At 44.1% G+C, this 22,873-nt stretch overlaps 1 protein-coding gene across 1 annotated transcript in view; it reads right to left on the bottom strand.

Annotated features, from left to right (window-relative positions):
• LOC115099811 (cytosolic carboxypeptidase 6-like) overlaps positions 1-22,873 on the bottom strand; it is a 1,627,912-nt gene that overhangs the window by 796,266 nt on the left and 808,773 nt on the right. The gene's annotated exons all lie outside the window — the stretch shown is intronic.

Raw genomic sequence — 22,873 nt, 5'->3', positions numbered from 1 at the left:
GAAATATGGGCAGTGCCATACTATCTGCATAGATGCTGCCAATAACTAGGGCAACCTCTGGGATGGGCTGCTTGGTATCTCATGTGGGCTGGTGTGGGAGTGTTGTAATGGTCACCTGGCTGCAGGTGGGGTCATGCGGCTGCACCGGCTTCTGGGTTGGGGGTCTCTTGGTTTGACTGCCTGTCGGCTAGATGGGTTTGTCATTCTCCACCCCCACTGTAAGGGGGGGAACCTGGATCCCATTGGTTGCTGGGTATGGTGGATGGGAAGGTCCTTGGCACAGTTAAGAGGGGTACCCTTGCTGGCTCCTGACTCTTCCTTCCACCCTTCCTTGCCAAACCAAAGTGAGCTGCCTAGTCCTTATTATGATCCATCATTGGAGAGGTAGAGAGGTGGGCTTAGCCCCCCCTTTGCCACTTCAACCTGCGCAAGCATTGGGTGGCGTCAACATTGCATCTTGCCCTGTCTCAGCTGGTATCCTCCCTCCAGCAGCATAGTAGCCATTAGGGCTAGGAGGAAGTGGTTTTGTGTCGGCTACCCTGGGGCCTGGATGTATAGCTGGTAGTTTCTGCCACCAGTGCAGCCATTCTGGTGTGTGTCAGATTGATCAGGTATATTTGTCATGAGATATCGAATAATTGGGGGTAATACTATGGCTGGTGTGGCCTTCCCCCTCCCCGTGGAGTAACGGAATGTGCAAGGGTGGTTTTAGTGGACTCCACCTCCGACAGTAGGTTTGGAAGTGGTTGGAGACAGAGTCAGCTAGTGCTGGGATGGATGGGATCAGGGGGTGCTGTTCTTTGATCCTTTTCTTCTCTTGCTGCTGCTGCTGCTAGTCCAGTGGCTCCACAACCTTCAAGATCACCCTTATGATCACAGTGGCATGCATGCTCATGTGCAGCAGACCAGCCATGACATACGCAGGCATGAATGGTAGGACTCCTGCAGTGGGATGGCAATGGACTGCACTTTATCCATGGGTGAGTGACCATGACAGATGCAGCAGAATACATCTGTCATACTTGTGTGACAGTCCCTTCAGACGCATCAACCTTAAGCCTTGGGTATTTCTATACTCAGAAAGCAATCTAGTGTAAGTAAAAAATAGGGACCTCCCATTGAGGGTGCTGGGATGGTCCGCCTCTTGAGAGTTTACAAAAGCAGCTTGTAACAGTGAGTTCTGGGGCAGTGTAGTTTGGTTTGGAAGTTAGAGGAGGTGTTGGAGCTTTTGCCTTCATTGATTTTTGGGCCTACTCTTGGACTCTGATACTATCTGCCTGCAGTTCCTGTGCAAGGTCGAAGGAGCATCCCTTTCAGTCCACTAACTGACTGGCTGGGTTGTTCTTGGAATATTTTGGGATTTTGACTTATTGTGGTAGGAGCCTTGTGAGACATCTGGGCTTCTCCTAGGTACAGGGCATGGGGAACCCCGTGTCTGGAGCACCCAGGGATAGGGAAGGTCTGCCCTTAGAGGTGGTGACCCACTGCAAGGAACAACTTCGGTGTTAAGATCAGTTTTGGAATAAAAGAACATTTTTGATAGAAGATCTAGGAGGAAGGTTTTGGCTGCCTCTTTTTTCCTACCCTGATAAACAAACATCAAAAGCTGCAAGTTCCAGAGGATCGCTTTCCAAACTGGGATTCGTGAAAAGTGAGTGAGATCGAGAAGGACTGAGGAAAACTTGGACCAAATTTGAATTACATCTGAGGACCCCCACTTGGAGTCTTCACCCCTGGGAAGAGAGATAACTGGGAATACAGTGCAGAGACCGTGTGATAGATCTTTGGCCAACTGGAAGGGGTTTTCCCTCCCAACAAGGATATCCCTGCCCACTTGGGGACCTCATTAATTCAAGCCCTGGATGGTGTTTGCCTTGCTTCTGGACCAAAGTAAAGAGACCCTTGCACAGAGAGAGAAAATAAAAAGAACTGAAACAGCCACCTGTGGAAACTAAAGGATTGACGTTGGATTGTGCCATTATTTCATCTGATTACCCATCAGTAAACGCTCTGATTTTGGACACTCAACCCAAAGTCTCCTGTGCATTCTTTCTGGCACAGTGTGGGGAAAAGTGTGCTTCTCCTAGGAACACCAGTAAACATCACCCTGTCACATTGGGCCTTGAAAGTAAAACTTTCCCCCCACCTACAAAGGATCCAGCCCTGGGGGAAAGGGGGGACAGTGAAAGAGTTAGCCGGAGAGTGGTTCCAGCCCCAAAGAGATTTACATTTTTCTATGGCCCCATCAGGCAGCAGTCCGCACCCGGGGATGGAACCAGTACAATTTTCCCTGGTATCGACTCCAGCCCTGACCCAACTGCCCAAGGAGCTCGGGCCCAGCTTGGTAAGCTCAAAGGCCATGGTGGTCTAGCTGCCCAAGAAGATTGTGTCTGGCTTGGTGGGCCCTAGGGGCCGTGGCAGTGTGATTCCTGGGAGCTGCGCCACAGGGCATAAATAGCATGGAGAACTTCGCTGGCAAAGGAACAGTGCTAGTGGGACCCTGACACCACTGGCGGTGTCCTGCAGGGCTATGGGAGGTTGTTGAGTGGCTTGTCAGCCTGCCACAGGTACTCTGTGCTGGGAACATCAACTAAAAGTGTAAAAGGGAGGGGACATTGGACTAATGCAAGCTATGTAAAATAAGATCATGTTAAAATGGTTTTCCTCTTTCTCTGTTTAGTACTTACTGCTTCTGATTGGACAAGAAGGTTGAGCGACTGTCACAAGACAACCCTGTTTCGCTTTCTCTCCCTGTTTGCTGCTTTCAGCTTTACCTTATGATTGCCCAGCATTTGAGCTGCAGCTTCTAAAGAAATAAGCATTTTTGTTTTGCACAGATGTTTTGTTTCTCAAATACTGATTTTTTTTTAAACTTATTCTTCAGTGGTGAGTGCATTTTTTCTGCTGGACTACTTACTTTTTTTTTTGTTTTTAAACTATTTATAACTTTTCCAAACTGAACAACTCAAGAATACGTAGTGAAAAAACACACCTCAGGTGACACGACAAGCATTATAAAGAAAAACATCCTCTCCTTGGTACATAAAATCAAATCCCAAAGTAGACCAACTAGCCAGTCCACCTCCAGTATGACCCCCAAATATCTTGATATTTCTCTGACTGTTTTTTTAAAAAAAGAGAAAGTAAGCTTTTCTCTAAGAGTGGTATCCAATAGCTTCGATTCCCAACAGATAGTAGTGGGGGAACTCTGGACTACTTACTTTCAATACAAAGGTTGAATCACAGCCTCTGCACCTTTGGGACGTGTGCCCCTGCACAGCCACATATTCAGATCTGTATTGTGGTTGGTGGCATCAGCAGCAGGTCCGGGCGTGCAGCCCATCACTTGTATTTCCCCCGCCCCTGTTCTTGCCTTGTGTCCCCCAGGTGGAGGTGTTCTTCTGCTGGCTGACCCTGGTTTTGGCCTCTAGTCTGTTCAATTTGGCTGGACAAAAAATTATGCACAGGAGTAATTCTTCACAGGACAGAGACAAATATCCACTGAACTTACTTAAACCACATTTTGGCAGCTTAAGAAAAGTGCCTTAAACCCAGCGTCTATAGATATTTGCCCATTGCATGGCCCAGCAATATTCCAAAATTGTGGCCATACCATGTAAAATGAAAGGAAAAACTGTAAGACACTGTTGTAATATATATTGCATGTTCATATTTCCCTATATCTGTTTTCTTTGGGTGCAGTATGGTTAAAAAGTACAATAAAGGTGTTTAAAAATATTAAAAAAAAAAAAAACAGCTGGGAAAAAAGTATGCCGAGAGTGTTTCAAAGTTGACACTCCGAGCAGAATTTAAAAAAGAAAACAAAAACCGGAGCTCCCCATGGTTCAATCTGCTGGTGTCTACATCACCTCTAATGTGTATAAATGGTGCAGACACACAGACTGCTATAGACTGTAGCATAGTTAAGTTTGCTAATGACTTGTATTGTGAAGAATTGTGAACACAGCACAAGGAGCCATTGGAATTCAGACGCTTACATCGTCTGCTTTGGAAACTGCCTGACATCCGCTAAAAATGTAAAACTGCAGAACAAACCTCCTAAGGACTGCACAGAACCTAATTAAAGGAGACAGACTTTGGAGATAACAATACATTCATCTGTAAAATATCTTGACAGTATCTAGAAAATAAAGCAAGAGCAGCAGAACATAAATCTAAGGAGATAAGAGTCTGTTATTTTCTTAGGCAAACAACTGCTGTATTTAGTTCTGGTAGCTGTATGTATATATATATATATATATATATATATATATTTTTTTTTTTTTTAAGATGTAATAGCAAATGAAAGAACACAGAGATGTGATGAGGAAGACCCCAGGTCTGTTAAGGGTGGTGTGAAAGGAAATGAAACTTTGTTGAAAAAAAGGATTAATCAGAGGATGCCAACTGACACAAAAATTACTCTTCTGTCAATCAAAGTATATACTCAGCAGCACTCACTGCATTCATAAAACTATGTATAAGTTATTTAGGCCAAAGGCAGAATTATAATGTATTTCTTTATTTATCAAAGCATTAAAAAATAAAAGACAATGGCACTTCAGGCCATAGCTCTACTCATTAATATTGCAATAAGCGTGGTCATCAGTTTGCAACGGGCCAGAATAGATGGTGACCACATTAAAGAACACCATTTAAAAACGTCTAAGCTCATGTTATTTTCTACCCAGTTTTAATAAGAATGCAGAAAAGAAAATGTTGATTTTTCCCATAGGAAGATGTAGGATTCAGGGCGAAAGACTTCTGAAATTGTCAGTGGCAAGGTAATGTGCTTATAGTTCCAGTAAAATTTCAGAAAAATATGTGCTACTTTCTATAACCTGAGTCTTTAAAAGGCAATTTTCCATCTTTACAACTTTTCCCAGTGCATACAGTATATTTTTCCTCTCTTCCTATTTCCTCATTTCTTAGTCTTTCTAGTTTTTTGTAATACATTCACCTTTCTTATCCACCCGACTTATCATCCATCCTCCCAAATGTCTGTTTCTCCTATCTTTATACCTCCCAATTCATTATATTTCAAACTTCCTCACAACTTAGGAGTACAAGAGATCTTGTAAAATTTAATGTAAAATATTTTGAAATACTGTTGGGGCTTTGCAGAGTCCAAATGGCATGATGAGGTATTCATAATGCCTATCTAGAGTACTGAACACGGTTTTCTACTTGTCCCCCTCCTTGATGTGAATGAGGTTGTATACTCCCCACAGATCCAACTTGATAAAGACCTTGGCCCTCTGCAGGCAGTCAAAAAGTTCTGAGATCATAGGTAGTGGGTTCTAGTTCATTTTTGTGATGGTATTGAGGCCCCTGTAATCAATACAGGGTCTGAGAGTCCCATCCTTTTTGCCCTTGAAGAAAAAATCCACTCCAGCAGGGGAAGAAGATGACCGAATAAAGCCCTTCGCCAAGTTCTCCTTGATATACTGAATCTTGGCCTCGGTTTCTAGGACTGATAACAAGTAGACCCTTCCCTGCAGGAATAACTTGTTAGGAAGGAGGTCAATGCCACAATAGTAGGAGCAATGTGGTGTTTAGAGAACATATCTGTAAAGTCAGCATACTATGGCAGGAATCTGGATATAGTGACAGCCAGAGTCAAGCGGGCAGGTGGTTGAACGAGTGTGAGACAAGTATCAGAACAGGTGGGGCCCCAAAGTGCCAATTTCAAACATTGCCACTCGATAACTGGCTACTGTTATTGAAGCCAGGGCAAACCCAGGATAACTGAATTCACAGCTCAAGAAACCATATGAAAGGAGATGGTGTCCTTGTGGAGGAGGCTGGTCAGAAAGATGAGTGGCACTGTAATCTCTGAGGCAGCCGGGGAGTGGGTCTCCGTATACTGAGGAGATGGTCACGGGGTGTTCCAGGGTGGAGGTGGGAGTCCAATACTGACAAACCAGGGCTTGATCAATGAAGTTCTCTCCAGCTCCAGAATCCAGGAAGCCCTCTGTATTAAGCTGACAAATGTTCTGTGGAGACAGGAACCAACAGTTGAGGGGAGGAGAGTATCCAGCCAAGGGTTGCCTCCCCAATCAACCCTAGGCCTGGGAGTTTCCTGATTTCTCAGGGCACTGTGATGCCAGGTGTCCATGGTCAGCACAGTATAGGCACAAGCCCAATTGCCTTCTCCGAAGCTTCTTCTCTGGGGAAAGCTTAGCTCAGCCCACTTGCATGGGCTCTTCTGGAACCTGGGCTCTGGAGATGACACTTTTATTTATTTATTTATTTATTTATTTATTTAAATGCTTTTAAAATATACCGACATTCATAGGACATATCATGCCGGTTCACAATCAACATTGTAAAGGAGGAAGAGGAAATTACAAATAACAGGGAGGGGGGAGGTGGAGCAGTGAAGGAAAAAGGAGAGGATGGGGGTCAGGTGACAGTAAGCGCAGAAGTTGCGGGAAATGGGTAAGCGCAGAGGAGACTGGAAATGGGAAATCAACACTACTGAGTGCTGGTTAGCCTGATTCTCCTGAGCCCTTTCTTGGAAGGAACAATCAATGTGTCCAGCCAATGAGATCAAGGCATCCAATGAGTTAGGTAAGTCTTGACCAGCCAAATAATCTTTGATTCTGCCTGAAAGACCTTGCCATAAGATGATCATGAGACTGTACTCCCTCCAGTGCCATTCAGATGCGAGAGCGCAAAATTCTATAGCATACTCTGCAAGAGTCCATGAGTACTGCTGAATCTGGAGCAGGTTAGCTGCCAAGGAAGAGGTCCAACCTGACTCTTTGAACACCAGCTGAAATTGCTGGAAGAAGTCTGGGAGGCTCTGGAGCAGAAGATCATCACATTCCCATGTGGGAGAGACCCACATCATCACAGTGCCGCTTAGCAGCGAAAGAATGTAGGTCATCTTGGGCCTACAAGATGGATTGAGGGAGAAGAGAGTAGACTGTAGCTCAAAATGCATGTGGCACTGATTGATGAAACTGCGGCACTCCTTGGGATCCCCATGATAGCGTGGAAGTGGCAGAAGCTGAGGAATTAGTCTGTGAGGAGACCCAGGGCAGTGAGGAGGCGGAGCTGCTGGAAGAGGTGCAGGGGCCGGCATTAGGGCCTCCATACCATATGCAAGTCTTTCAAGCAGAACAGTCAAGAACCCTCTGCTGTTCTTGAACATGCTGGGCTAGGCCTGGTATAGCCTGGAGTGAGGCAAAGTCCGCCGAGTCCATGCCCTCAGCAGTCTGTAAGATCTGTGGATTCTTGCTGCTGCGGTGAAATTGGCTCAGCTCAAGGGGTAGGCCCCATAAGCCCTTACTGACAGCTGGCAGAGCTCTGCAGGAGGGAGAAGGACTCGGAGCTTCACCTATTCCAACCCCTTTCACCTTGAGTTGAGCCCATTAGGTTCCAGAGGCTGGCAGGCGAGAGTCTCTATGGCAATTGCGTAGCATTGATTCAGGGCAAGACAGGAAGCAAGAATGGTCAGTGTCCAGGCAAGGGTCAGAGGCAAGTGGCAAACTAGAGTGGTAGGTATCCAGGCAAGGGTCAGATTCAGAAGACAGTCTGAGAGGAAACAAGAATATGACTAAGGACAATTGCGCAGGCCTTGTATCTACCAGCATGGATTACTGTACTGCATTAGATATGGATCATCTGAATGCCCATCTTCATGCACTGCAGATTTTACATAATTTGATTGCCCAGTTAGTGGTGCGCAGTGCCCCTTGGGAACATGTTGTACCACTGCTGTACTAACTTCATTAGCTTCCATTGAAGCAGTGAATTAAATTTAAAATCTTATCTCTTGTTTTTAAATCAGTCAATATGAATGGCCCAAATTATTGGGTTAAATTGTTAAAACCATATTTACCAATTAGGTTACTTTGCTTTCAGAATAAAGTTTTTTTTGGCTGTCTCACCTATCAAAGACAGTCATTTACAAGTTACAAGGTCACGGGCCTTTTAGGTTATAGGCCCCTCCCTATTGAACCATTTGCCTGCTTCCCTATGCTTTATAAATGATTTTTGTGTCTTTAGAAAACAATTGAAAGCCCACTTTTCCAGGAAGCTTTTCAGTGAAATGATCATGTATTTTAATATAATGATTGTGTATCTTAAGGTTGTCTATTATGTATTTTATTTTTGATTATGTGATTGCATTTTGATATTGTATTATATATATTGTAAACCGCCTAGCACAGTGGTTCTGATATAGGTGGCTAACAAATGTTTTTAAATAAATAAATACGAGGCAAGGCTGGGCTGGAGAGATGAGGCAGGGATCAGGAACGACGAAGCAGCAACACACAGGCAGTATAGGAGACACATTGCTGAGGCGATGCTAGGTTGTGCAGCTGGGCCTTAAGTACCCAGCCACATAACATCATCGGGAAGCGACGGCATCTTGGGCTCTCTAAGAGGCAGCGTGATACGCACACATGCCTAGGAGCAGCCCACAGCGGAGGGAGGACAGCGGTGTCCTGGTGGCGTCCTGCCATGAAGAAATTGTCCGGTGGTTTCCAGGCCACAAAGGGGTGAATGCTACCAGTTACGGGTGGCGCCCACAATCAGTGAATGTAACAGACTAGATGTATCGCACATGCCTCTCCTGTATCCATAAGAAATTTAAATTCCTGTCAAAGAGGAACTGAGCAAATGTCTGCACTTCTTTTTTCAGGATGTGTACATCTGAAAATCAACTGTGCAGAAAAAGAGCATCACATTCCAAAATGATCATGCCCCAATAAAGTCCAAGTACTTAGGTTCATAGCTTGATGGGACCTTTTGAGAGTGAATTTGCCCCTGATAATCTGATGTGAGAGGTGGATGTCATCAAATCCTAGAGCTGGCTGGAACTCGTATTTCATCACTCTCTTTTTGTTTACAGGATGCACTAAGGGTAAGGCTTCTTACATCATTGCATGGTGTCACTTGCTCCCAGAAAGCAGGATAACATTTAATATCTCTGATTCAAGTGCTTGAAAAAACAGGCCCCTGAATACCTCTGTCAACTTCTTTCCCCTTATATCCTCTCAAGGGAACTCTAGTCCACCGAAATGGCTCTTCTTTCCTCTCCTTTGCTGACTGCAAACAGACTGTCCTCATGAGACATGCTTTTAGCTCTTACATACCACAAATTTGGAACAAACTACCATTACCCCTGCACCTGAAGCCATGCTACCTGAAGTTCAGGAAAAAAGCTAAGGCGTGGCTTTTCAGCTAGGCCTTCCCCTAAGACCCACATCTTCGGCCCAACTTACTGAACTCCTGATGAGGGACTGATACACAACAGGGTCTTGAAACTATTCATAGATGGGTTTTCTTATGCTGAATCCCAATACTATGTAAATTACAAATTCTGATTCGACTGTAAGCTGTCCTAATGCTTCTGTTCATTTAAATTTATTGTAATTATCCTCGAGACCAACTTTGGGAAAAGGCAGAATATCAAATATTCATAAAAAATATTGGCAGTGCATTTTTTTCTCTTCATAAAATTCATTTTAAGAGACAGTAGATTGAACCTTGGCACTTTGAAATTTATCTGATGCTGTGTCGCTTTTTTCTAAAAGTATTTTCTTAGAAGTTTCCCTCAAATAGTTTTTTGATAATTGTACTATTGTTACGGCTCTGCCCACGGTGAGCCGTGGGCAGCCCCTCCACCCACCTATTCTCTTTATGCTGCTGGACACCGCTGACTCTGTCCTCTGTGGCCCGGAGGCCGCGACCATCTTCTGCCCTGCGTGGCAGAGCTGACACCATCGGGAGCCTGCCCCCTCCGCGGCTGGGCCGCCGCTGCCGCTCCTACTTCCTCTTCGCGGCTGGAGCCGTGACACCATTGCTGGGGTCCTCGTCCGCAGCCTGGAGGCCGCCCCAAAGCCTACCTGCCTTTCTCTGCGCCTCCGCGTCTACGTGCAGGCAGACGCTGCTGTCCCTGGTGCTATTTCCTCTTCCTGCTTCTTCTTAGGTGCCAGCACGCGCCTCTTCTCTGCATTTAAAGGGCCCGCGGCCGGATATGTCCCGGGCTCCACCTGTTGACAACTTCCTGCTTCAGCCCTATAAAGGGGGTTACTCTTCAGTGACTCCTGGCTTCAGATCGGGGTCCCACAGTCATCTGTGTCTTCTCTCCGGTCCAGGTCCTCCGTGGTCTTCTCCTGCTTTGACGGCTTCATCTTCATGTTCCTGATGTCCTTTGTCCAGGTCTCCAGTTATCTTCATGTTCCTGATGTCCTTCGTCCATGCCCCCAGATATCTTCATGTTCCTGATGTCCTTCGTCCGTGCCCCCAGATATCTTCATGTTCCTGATGTCCTTCGTCTGTGCCCCCAGATGTCTTCAGGTTCCTGAGGTCCTTCGTCCGTGTCTTCATATGTCTTTAACTTCCTGGTGTTCTTTGTTTGTACCTCCTGATGTCTGATGTCCTTCCTGACGCCTTTGCCTTCGCATCTGCCTCCATGCCTTGGTTCCTTGATGTCCACTTTCCTGGCATGCCGTTGTCATGGTCCGCGGCCAGTCCCATGGGTGGGCTGTGTAGGGCGCCTCACAGTACAAAGGCCATCCTCATCTCCGCAGTGCAACCCTCCGGAAGACTTCTGCTTCAGTCCTAAGTTTTTAATCCTTGAGAATCGTGAATCCTGTGCTTGAGTCTTGTCCCGGTCTTCGGAGCCTATTGCAATTTGCGTCCGTCCATGTCAAGACTCTGTTCGAACCTGCTCCATACCAGCGTGGTCTGCAACCAGTCCCGTGGGTGGACTGTGTAGGGCATGCTCCGATGCAGGCCTCTTCAGTATCTTCGTCATGTTCCAGTATCAGCTTCCACTGTCTCTCCTAGAGTCTGCTTCCAGCCCAGCATGGTCTGCGACCAGTCCCACGGGTGGAGTGTATAGGGCGTGCTGTGTCGCAGTCTCGACCCAGCGCTTTGATCCTTGCCTTCGTCTACAGTACCTTGATCCTTGCCTTCATCTACAGTGCCTTGATCCTTGCCTTCATCTACAATGTCCTCGCCTGAGTCTTCATCCAAAGTCTTCTGTGTTCTAAGGACTCCATCTGCCCTCGTCCTCTGTCCGGCCTGCCGCCTCTTGCCGTACCCAGCAGCAGGTCCGAAAGGGCTTGGAACGGTCGGAGGACTGTTCATCGATCAACATTGCGTTGTTGGTCATCCTGGGTCGTGCAGGTCTGGTAGAGGGTCAGACCTCAGTCTCTTTGTCTTCGCTTCAGCCTTGTCCTGCTCCTTGTACCCATGCTCATACCAGCTCAACTATCGCAGTGTGTCTTGGGGCCCCTCCCTGAGTCATGCCGTGGCCCAAGGGCTCACATTACCTGCTTTAGAAGCGACCGCGCTTCCGCGCTCGTAACAGTAGCCGAAGGTTTCCAAGCCCTCGGTTCATAACAGCTGCCGGAGGCCACTCTCGTAACAACTATACATATATTTTTGGAACCTTTATAATTTTTTTGTGTGATTATATTTGAGGTTCTTGCTCATTTTTTGTTTTTGGTATCTGCAAATAGGTGGCATTTGATACTGAAGTACTAGATGAGGTCACAGGTAGGATGCATATAGATGTTGAAAAGTATTGGGGAGAGGACCTAGCCCTGAGGCATTCAACAGGGGAGTTCTCTAGAGTAGGACAGTTTGTTGTCCTATATAACCAATTGTGTCTTATTGACAAGGAATGATTCAAACCACTTTAGGGCAGTGCCAACTACAGTATTCTGAAGCCCTTTAGGTGCAAGATCAGGAGATCAATCGTATTGAAAGTGACTGAGAATCAAGCAGGACAATTTGGGGAATCACCTCCTTGATCACTGAGGTGATTCCATTCCATGGCCTTTCCTGATCCTGGGAAAGCCATTGCCTTAGCTGAAGTCTTCTGTTATGGAGCTGAGGCTACAATCTGGTATTTTAAGTTGAGCCGCAGAAACAAAAAATAGAGAAAACTTAGAAAATTCCAGTTGGCATAACTGGAAAAACTAAGGGCAAGATGAAGAATAAAACTTGAGAAAAAACAAGCTCAGAAGAATACCGAAAGGTGAAAAAGACAAACTGTATCACTTTGGTAGGGAGCTCCTCCAGCAACACAGAGAAGAAAGACTGAGATGCAGTATTATCTGGAGAATGAAGAAAACTACTGTGCAAGTGCAAAATCTTTCAAAAAGTTTTCCCACACCAGCACAAGAGAGTCCTGTGACCCATTTGTGTGGCTCATTGCAGTTGCTTGTCATCGGAGAATAAGTACTATTATAAACAGTGTTACATGCTATTGCAGTTCTTAATAAATTCACTTAGTAGTTTATTTGTAAGCACTGAAGAGCACAAAACACAAATATTAATCATGCCTGTTTGATTGCATCTCCACTGACAACCCTATTTTGCTTCTTTGAGTGACAGATCTCTGTTTATCATTATTCCCTGCTTTCTTCCACCACTTTTACTACTAAAGCCCATGAACTTGTGTGTTTTTTTTAACAATGCATAATGTTATATTTAAGCAGCAAGACTGGAACATAAATCTAGAATCTATAGTCATCCATGAATCTTCTCTAAGTATGTACACATCTAGAGGATAACCCACTATTGACCAATCCAAAAGAGCATCTACAAATAAAAAAAACCCAACAACAATACTTTCTGCAAGTCTTAATCCAGAACACCAAGTTTTAGTACCTGATAGTAGAGCATTTAGGGAGGCAATAATGGCAGACTGCAGAATTATCAGTTATTTCAGCAAGAAGTGCCACATAATTCAATACCAGCTCACCAGAACTGTAATGTATAGAAACAGAAGAGGAGGAAAGCTGGACTGTGGCTAAGTTTGCTAATGGAAAAGGCAGCAAGTACAGTTCACAAATTTTCAGTATCTACTCTAGATTCTGGATGACATGAGCTGGTATAAAATCCATAAGTAAAGGAGTGCTCAGAGTCCACCTACAGGGAACACTGTTTCAGAACTCAGGAATTATGTAGCAAAGATCATATCTATATATGACCTTTTTTCAGTGGGGAGCACAGTCTCCCATAGGGCCATGAACATATTTCTATCTTGGGGCTGTGTCCATTAGCATATTTTCGCCTCTTTGCTTGTCCCAAGGTATGGGTCCTTCCTATGGGGGGAAGGATGACCTTCTAAGCCCAGTGACTTCCCTTAGTGTGCTTCTAACTGCTTTCTGTGATGGTGCTACAGGGAACAGGCAGGACTCAGACTGGGTGTTCAACTTAAGCTTTACTGAGATTCTTCAGAATAAAGAAACAAATGTCCAGTCATGGAGATAACTGTCCCTTTACATCTGTGCTCTCACTGGGGTATTACAGTGCAGACTCTTCTTCCTTTCCCCTGGTACTGGGTTAGAGCTTATTCCTCAGAGTGACAAAATAAAACATCTTATATGGGCAGGGCAATACCTATGGCTGTGGACCTAAAGTCCACATGAGTCGAGTTCTTCCCCAGCTTGTGTCCTGGGTCCTCAAGGGTGGAGATCCAGATGAGGATCTTCAAAAGATCTTGCCTCTGCTCCTCGGACTCCTTATGATGTGATCTCTCGTTAGAATAGGTCTGCTGATGAATTAACAGGCTAATATAGTCCAGCCTCAACTGTGACAAAGGGTGGCACTAAAACCTGAAAAAGGATAAAACACTTTCAAAGTCCAATCCGCTTCTTCTGAGGTGATGAATCACTGCTGCCTTTCCACTTCAGGAGAAGGGGTACACAGATATTCTCACCCCTGGCCCCTGGATTCGGGTCTGTTTCCTCACCAGAACTGGACCAGAGTTAAAACTGCAGTGAATGTAACCAAAACCTCTTTCCAAAAATTGGAGGCAGACCCTAACATGCAATCATCTCCCAAACCGGCACCTCACTCTCCAGACGTCACACCAGAATGTCCAGACTTGCTACTCACCTAGCCCCCCTTCTGGACTGGGACTAAACCACCACAGTAATCCTCGGTTGGGTAGGGGTTCTCCCTCCTAGCTGGTTAACTAACTGGCAGGGATCTAGGGCCATCTAGTGGAGACCAGTGGGTCAATACATATATCTCTATCTTTGTTCGGAATGACAAATGTTTGCCATGAACTATAACAGAAGGCACATATTTTACAACAAAGGAAACTGAGTGATCAAAACTATGAGATCCAGACTGTAGTTTGTTAATTTTGGATTTCTATTATGCCTATTCAAACAGGATCAGTTTACAATTTAGTACTTGTGAAACATGCAGCACATTTCCAGTGCTCAGATCGCAGTCAGCTGTCAAAGGGGAGAGAGCAGAGTGAATGATGTTTTTCTCTTTATTATGACACTTGGACATACTGAGGTACAGGGATCTAAACTGACCTATTCAGCTCTCACAGTCACAGAGCGCAGTCTTGAACTCCTAGCCTAGAATTTTTCAGTACTTCAACCACCAGTGCACACATCCATATTTCATTTAAAGCATACTATTGGAATAAAAAATATAAATTTGGGAACTATGATGTTAGTACATTAATATTAAAGAAGAATGTTCATATGTGTATAGGTTTAATTTATAAATATTGCTTACTTTTATAATTCAATATATGATCTTATCAATAGAAGAATTTTGTGCTTATATTATTTCACATCACTTGGGATTATTATCTGTTTTTTCCTTATCAGTGCAGTAAGTGATTTTTATAAAACAAAAATTGTAAGTAAATTAAGATCCTACCTACTCCTTCCTAATTAGTAGTACTGACTGAGGAGCAGCCCTCATTTGGCGGGTTTTAAGTCTGTTCTAGCCAGAAATGATGTGAGAGTCCACTCACTCCATTACACTCATGCACAAATCTATTCTTTAGTTTTAAAGCAAGAGAACCTCATTTGCATAGCCCATGGGAGGCCAACTTCAGTCCTCGAGAGTCACAAACAGGCCAGGTTTTCAAAATGAATATGCAAGAGATAGATTTGCATACAATAGAAGCAGTGCATGCAAATCTACCTCATACATATTCATACTGGACATACTGAAAAGCCAGCCTGGTTGTGGCATTCGAGGACCGGAGTAGGCCACCCCTGGCATATCCCCTTTCTCTCACTCTATGGAAGCAGAATAGAAGAAAGGCGAGATGAATAAAGACAGAATTAAAAAGGATCCTGTTTTAGAGTATTCAGTTCTAGTGTATTCTGAATGAGGCAGAGAAGAGGAAGATCTTCAAAGTATTCTTACATAGGGCTTCTACATTTCATTTGATCCCTGCCATTAAAGTCCTAATATAGAAGTGGCCAACTCCAGTCCTTGAGAGGCACAAACAGGCCAGGTTTTCCAGAAATCTACAATGAATATGCATGAGATAGATCTGCATGCACTGTCTTCATTGTATGCAAATCTATCTTTAGGCATATTCAATGTGGATATCCTGAAAACCAGGCTGCTTGTGGCTCTCAAGAACTACAGTTGCCCACCCCTACCCTGATAGAACGATTTCACTTTGTCTTGAATATAACCCAGTTTATAAATGTAGATGCCATCCTCGGTCTTCTCCTGATCTAATTCTCTCAGAATCCCCCCCCCCCTCCCCCCTTCATCACAGAAACCTAGACGTGCCTGTTCCAAGACAATTCATGTAGCCTCTACTGTGGATGAGATCTAGAGTTCCATGTTCATCAGTGGTGCCTGGAGAGTGGGTTTGAGTGAGCCGGGCTGGTAACCTGCTCAGGTGTGCAGCAACAGGAAATGAACATGTTAATTGAATGGAATGGTTCCTGCAATTCATGGAGGAAATGAGCGGCTTTTCATTCCACCACAGGAAATCATCTGCAGTGCCAAACACGGTGATGCTCCAATAATCCAAATGACACTTTTTTCTTTCTAAACATTTCTGGGGCCCTGTTCCTCCTTTTCAATGAGTTTGTTTTTTTCATTTAGGAAGGAAGTCTTATATTTCATCACCCATCCTTTGTTCAGCAATTTTAATTAAATTGCTTTTGAATTTCCCCCTATAACTGAAAAATCATCTTCCATAACAGAATGACAGTGATGGATACAATCATTAAAAGAGCAAAATATTGTTTCTGCTTCGCTGTGTGCCATATTAGAATATGTGTTTGTGAAGAATATAGATTTGTCTTTTAATGTAACATTTTAATGTGATAAAACATCCCACAGAATGTCTTTTTTTATATATCGACATTTGATCTCAATCGAGATATCACACCGGTTTACATTCAGGTACTGTCGGTATTTCCCTATCCCCAGAGGGCTTACAATCTAAGTTTTGTACCTGTACACTTCAGTCCATCCTGTGATTTAACAGGCATAAGAACTGATAAAATATGACAGGTGAACAAAGACACAGATCTTTCCATTTTAATGGACTCAAGCAAAAAAAGGAAAAATAAAGAGATGGCCACTGTAAATGTAAAAACTGCACTTTTCTCCCCATAGAAGACATGCAGAGAGACAACGCTTAATTTTTAATGCCCTTGACAAATTAATTTGCATTGCTGCTTCTTATTTCATGAGAGACTGTTAGCGCATGTTAGTTAAAATGTACTTTTCCTGAAAGGAAGAACGCGCATAACTCTGGACTTTGTTGCTGGAGGATGTGATAAAAACTGTTAGTGTAGTTGGGTTTAAAAAAAGGTTTGGACAAGTTCCTAGATGAAAGGTTCATAAAGCAGCATGGAATATAATCAACCCTTTGGGATCCTGCCAGGTTCTTGTGACCTGGATTGGCCACTGTTGGAAACAGGATACTGGGCTTGATGGATCTTTGGTCTGATCCAATTTGGCAAATCTTATGTTCTTATAACTTCTTGTATTAATGTGACTCAGACCATGATGACTGCCATATTTCATGGTGGTCAAAATTAAAGAAAAATGTTGTCAATTGATTCAAAAAGTTGAAATACTCCCAGACAATAAAAAAACACTAAAGCTTTACTCAATTCTATGAGGAAAGACCTTGATGAATCAGGCTCTAAGTAAAATTAAAACATTGGGGGTTTTTTTTAACAATATTTGGGGATTGGTGCACAAAGAAAATGGCTGTTCTCTCTCTCTAGTGTACTCTCGACTCCTGCAAAACCTATCAGGCCTCTCAATGTCTTTATAACAGGGTCCATGTTATAGGAGAGGATAACCATATATGCAGCACCTCAAATCTCAACAAAAAAACAGGTTTTAACATACTTTTACATTAAATATTTATTTTACCTTTCGAGTTTGTAAACTACCATCTTTAACTGTTATACATCCTTGGGGAATTTTTCACCTTTACTGACTTTCTATTTTTGGAGGATTGGCAAAGCATGACTATTTTGTCTGGAAAAGCAGTATAAATTGTTCAATTAAGTTGAGGTCCTCTTACTCAACATGCCAATGATAACTATCAAATAATGAGATTTTACCTTAGCAAAACATACGCTGCATAATGAAACAAAGAGACTACCAGATGTGGGAGGCCAGAAGAATAAAGTTAACAGTGATTTTCAGAGTCACTACCTAAAGAGTTCTCAAAAAAGGAAAGAGAATAGATGCGACACCAGAGGGAGAGACGGATGCTAGATATAAATGTATTTATTTTTATTTATTTAAAAATGTATAACCTGCTCTATCACCCATTCTAGATAGGTATTAGGTAACAATCAAACAGCCACAGCATAATATCAAAATAACAAAGCCAAAACAAATATACATAGAGACGGTAACTTTCAAACTGGTGGCCATACATTTGTCAGCTTGCGCCCAGGGTCAGGCTGTTTTAGAACTTGTGCACGTATACGCGCGCATGTTATAAAATAGCCTGGACGCGCGCTCATGTGCATGCAAATGCCGCTTCCACCAGGTAAGTGGGGGAATTTTAGAAGGGAAGTGCACAGCCAGTCACCATTTACCCATTTCAGTGTAGGGACAGAACTTGCAAAGCTCCCTAATTTAATAAACCCTTCCCCCATGGTAGCCCTGACCATTAAAACCCAGCTGATTTGCCTAGAGTACTTTGTTTTACTACTTACACGCCATCCTTAGCAGAAGTAAATGTCCGTGGCAGGAGAATCCAGCGCGTGCAAGGACGCATTAATATTTACACGCACCTCTCTTGGCCAGGCCTTGACTCGCTCATGCCCCGCCCATGCTCCACCCCTTTTTAGAATTTTTTTTTTTTAATTATTATTTCTTTATGCAATTTTACATATATTTCAAAACAAGACAAACATCTTGATGGAAAATACAGAGAAAAAAGCAACTATATCATATTCACTTAAGGAAAAACAGCATTTCACAAACATAACAATGCCTCTGCTCTAGAATAAGCCCTCATATGTGGAGGTCGGAGTTACACAACCTGAGGGAATTGTTAAACAACACAAATCAAGGTAATAAAGAACCGCTCCATGAGCAAAGACCTATATATATCAGGAACTTATACGTTAACTCTGGGCTCGCTGGGGCTGGAGGTTACTTTCCCAGCTAAGAAATGAGACAGCTGTAGGGGAGTAAAAAAAAAACATAGGAATTGCCTCCATACTTTATGAGGCATTTACAGGGATATTTTAGAAAAAAGGCCCCCCCTAGTTGTAATACCTGAGGTCTCATGAGGAGAAAAGCCTTTCTCCTCTTCTGTGTTTCCTATGCAACTTCAGGGAAAACCCTGACATTGCATCCCAGAAAAACCACATTTTTTTTCTTAAGACATTGTTTCAATAACCACTCTCTGTCTGACTCTAATACTAAGGTAATACTAAGGTAATTATCACAAAAACTCTAGAAGTTTGGGGAAAATGCCTTCTAGAAATCAACAGCCTCCTCTCCAGCCTAAACTTAATCCTAAACTCTTCAAAAAACGAACTCCTTCTAATATCACCAGAAAACAGCAGTATCACTACAAATCCTCCAGCCAACTTACAAACACCTCAAGTAAGAGACCTAGGAGCTATCATTGATAATCGGCTAAACCTAAAATCATTTATCAACCAAACCACCAAGGACTGCTTCCATAAACTTCAGGTCTTAAAAAGAATAAAACCACTTTTCCATTCTCATGACTACAGAATAGTCCTGCAAGCAATAATCTTCTCTAAGTTAGATTATTGCAACTCTATATTATTAGGTCTACCCTCATCTCACACTAAACCTCTTCAGATGGTTCAAAATATGGCAGCCAGAATATTGACAAACACTAGGAGAAGAGATCACATATCTGCAATTCTCAAAGACCTTCATTGGCTGCCAATTCACTATAGAATCATATATAAGTCTATTACCTCTATCTACAAAGCTATCCATCAATACTCTCCGCTCAACCTACAAATCCCATTCAGAAAACACACCTCCTCCAGACCCATCAGAGAGTCCTATAGAGCAGTGGTTCTCAACCTTTTTTCGGCCGGGACACACCTGACAGATGGTTCTCATATGCGTGACACACTGAACATGTGACCGTCAAGGGGCAAAATGTAAATATACATTCTGCATCCTCAGGAATCCCCTCCACCCCCAAAAATGGGTGCAAAGCAGATCTAGGGCATTACCCTGTACAACTCGCCATACAAAAAAATATATTCTGGTTCTGATGACATCTCAGTAAAAGCAAAACAAACTCTCTTTACTGGCAGGCACAATACCCATCCTTATGAAAAGACAGTAATTTACCACTACAAATATTTAACCAGGCCCTAAACACTAATACACCTCCTATTAGGAAAACAGAGTAAGCCAAGCTGCTATAGATAGATACCTACTTAGAAATAATTGTAAAACTATACTAATAAATGTTACAAAACAACTGATGAACAGAATAACATCCAACAATTAAAAACTCATAAAAATTATTAAAAATTGTCCAAATATCAATAAAATATTTCAAAACAGCAGACACATCACATAATACCCAATAATTAAAATGGCAGTCAATCAAGAAAAATAAACTTAAAAAGCCGCCTTTACTTACCCTCTCCAGCAACTCTCCTACTCCTTTCCCTTGCAGACCAATAGCACTCACCAGAAGCAGCAGTGGCTGCTGAAGCTCTGTCCTCACAGTCCTCTTCCTTAGGGCCCACAACCAGTCTCTGTCACACACAGACCAGTATCTCCCTAACTAGTATCTCTTCCTCACACTCACACCAGTCACCTCACTGACCAGTCTGTCTCTCTCTCTCTCTCACACACACACACACCAGTCACCTCACTGACCAGTCTGCCTCTCTCTCTCTCACACACACACACACACCAGTCATCTTCCTGACCAGTCTGTCTCTCTCTCATAGAAACACACCACCTCTGACCAGTCTCTCTCTCAATCACATACAAATGTTCTTGCTCCCATTCTACCACAACCCACAAAGCTGCCACTCACGCACCCAGGCACCAATTCTACCTCACACACAAAAAACTGCCACTCACGCACCCAGGCACCCATTCTACCACACACACAAAAGCTGCCACTCATGCACCCTGGCACCCATTCTACCACAACCCACAAAGCACTGCCACTCACGCACCCTGGCACCCATTCTACCACAACCCACAAAGCTGCCACTCATGCACCCATTGTACCACACACACACAAGCTCTCACTCATGCACCCAGGCACCCATTCTACCATACACACACACAAAGCTGCCACTCAGGCACCCATTCTACCACACACACACACACACAAAGCTGCACTCACACCCCCATTCTACCACACACACACACAAAGCTGCACTCACACCCCCATTCTACCACACACACACACCCCCATTCTACCACACACACACAAGCTGCACCCAGGCACACATTCTACCACACACGGAGTTTCTTCTCATTGTTTTCCCCAATAAGCCTGGCCTCCGCTTATCAGCTGCCGCTGACCTGACTTCCGGGGGTGCGCAGGGAATCTCCGCTCTTCAGTCCCTCCGGCTTAGCCTCCAGCAGCGGCGCACAGGTCTCTTCGTTCTTGACTTCAGTCCCGCCGGCGGTGCACGGGTCTCTCCATTCTTCGGCGGCAGCGCACGGGCCTCTCCACTCTTCGGTCGCCGGCGGCGGCGCACAGTCCTCTTCACTCTTCGGCCGCCGGCGGCCAAGAAGGAAGAATTCCCGCGGCACGGCCTTTCTTCTTCCCGCGCACCGCGTATCACTTCCTGTTCCGGGTCGGGGGGTGGAATGCAGGCGCGGGAAGAAGAAAATGCCAGCTGCGGATGCCACAGTTGTTTTTTGCACCGCTGCCGTTCCCGCTGGGCTTGAACGTGCTGATAGCCCGGCGGCAACGGCAGCAGGGAAGAAAGAGCAGCGGGAGGGACCGGGAGCCACGCGACACACCTGCCGGTGCTTGGCGACACACTGGTGTGTCGCGACGCACCGGTTGAGAACCGCTGCTATAGAGAATCTCTACAGGTACCACACTCCAAAACCTCTCATCATATAACCTTCAGAGCCAGGGCATTCTCCACAGCAGGACCTCCTCTATGGAACTCCATCCCACCGGATCTGCGACAGGAACCCTGCCTTCCAACATTCAGGAAAAGACTCAAAACGTGGCTATTTATGAAAGCCTTTCCAGACCCCAACTGAACCTTAACTCTCCATTAACTGACTCTGACTTTACCTTAACATGGTAAACAATATCCCTGCGAGAGTCCATAACTTAGTAAATACCATAAATTTGTAAATTTTTTTCTTTCTGTTAAATTTCTATCGATTTTTCACTGCTCCCAGTTGGCTATTTCCCTGTTTTATTGTAACTGCAACGTTTTTCGTTCCGCACCTGTTAGTGTTCTCATTGTATCTTCTTGTTACACCCCTTTGTTAATTGTAAACCGGCATGATGTGATTCCTATCGCGAATGCCGGTATAGAAAAAACACAAATAAATAAATTAATAAATAAGTTGCAGGTATTGCTAACTCAGTGTCTGAAGTTTCCAAAAGAGCAGAAATGACCAATGGTTGTTCATTAGCTGGAACCAAAGTTGTTACTCTCCATCTTGATCCGAAGCACTTTTAAATTTAGGAAGATAAAATATTTTTTATATTGGTGGCATCACTGCATCTTCCATACCAATTGCTTCCCAAAGATACCTTTTAACGGTGTCTCGAAGAGATATCATTGATACTTTTAGAAAATTGATAAGTCTCAGATTTTTGCTCCTAATCACATTTTCCATATCTTCCAATTTCACTAATATATTCTTTCTTTCCTTTATAGAGGCGGTCTGAACCGCCTGCGGATTCCTTACCTAATCTCTGTTCCTTATTACCTGTTGTTCCAGTTCAGAATTTGAATTTGTAACAATCTTTACTTTTTCTTCCAGTTCTTTCACTGTTTCGCTTAATGGTGTTAATATTTGAGCCAGAATGGAAATTTTCATTTCGACAATCGTCTCCCAAAAAAGTCTCAAGAGTAAATGTGGCTGGTCTGGTCTTACCGGTATTAACTCAGTTCTCTCCGGGATCCCTCCAACAGCCCCTCCCTCAAGCTCCAGTAGCGCATTATCCGCTTCCCTGGCCGGCTGCGATGTCCGATGCGAGCCTGAGTTTTCTTTTCCTCCTGGGTCCTGTCCTGCTGAAGTGTGCCACGGGACACTTTGGTCCAGGGGTGTCATTCCAGGGATCAAGGAGTCCCAGCCAGTTGCCGGGTTGCCGGGAGGGGTTCCTTCCACAGGGCTGAGAGGTGATAATGAGCCAGGGAGAGAGGGTAGCTCATCTTCCCCTCCCCCTCTCTCCAACGGCTGTGATCCTGTGTCAGTGTCTCTGCAGACCACATGCGCGTCCATCGGGCCAGCGACGAAAGTTACCGGAGGGGCTGCAGGATAAGGCTCACCTCTCTGTTTCCTCTTTCGTCCCATATTCAAGGTAACTTTTTTACAGGAAATTTAGAAACTTTTAACTTGTGCACGCAGCGGGACATACAGATGTCCTTAGGCAGTTTTTAAAGTCTGCTCGGCATGCACCGGCCCA

Source organism: Rhinatrema bivittatum, chromosome 10 (genome assembly GCF_901001135.1).
Source record: "Rhinatrema bivittatum chromosome 10, aRhiBiv1.1, whole genome shotgun sequence".
Lineage (NCBI taxonomy): Eukaryota > Metazoa > Chordata > Amphibia > Gymnophiona > Rhinatrematidae > Rhinatrema > Rhinatrema bivittatum.
Note: the sequence above shows the minus strand (reverse complement) of the source record. Positions and strands in the feature narration are given on the sequence as shown.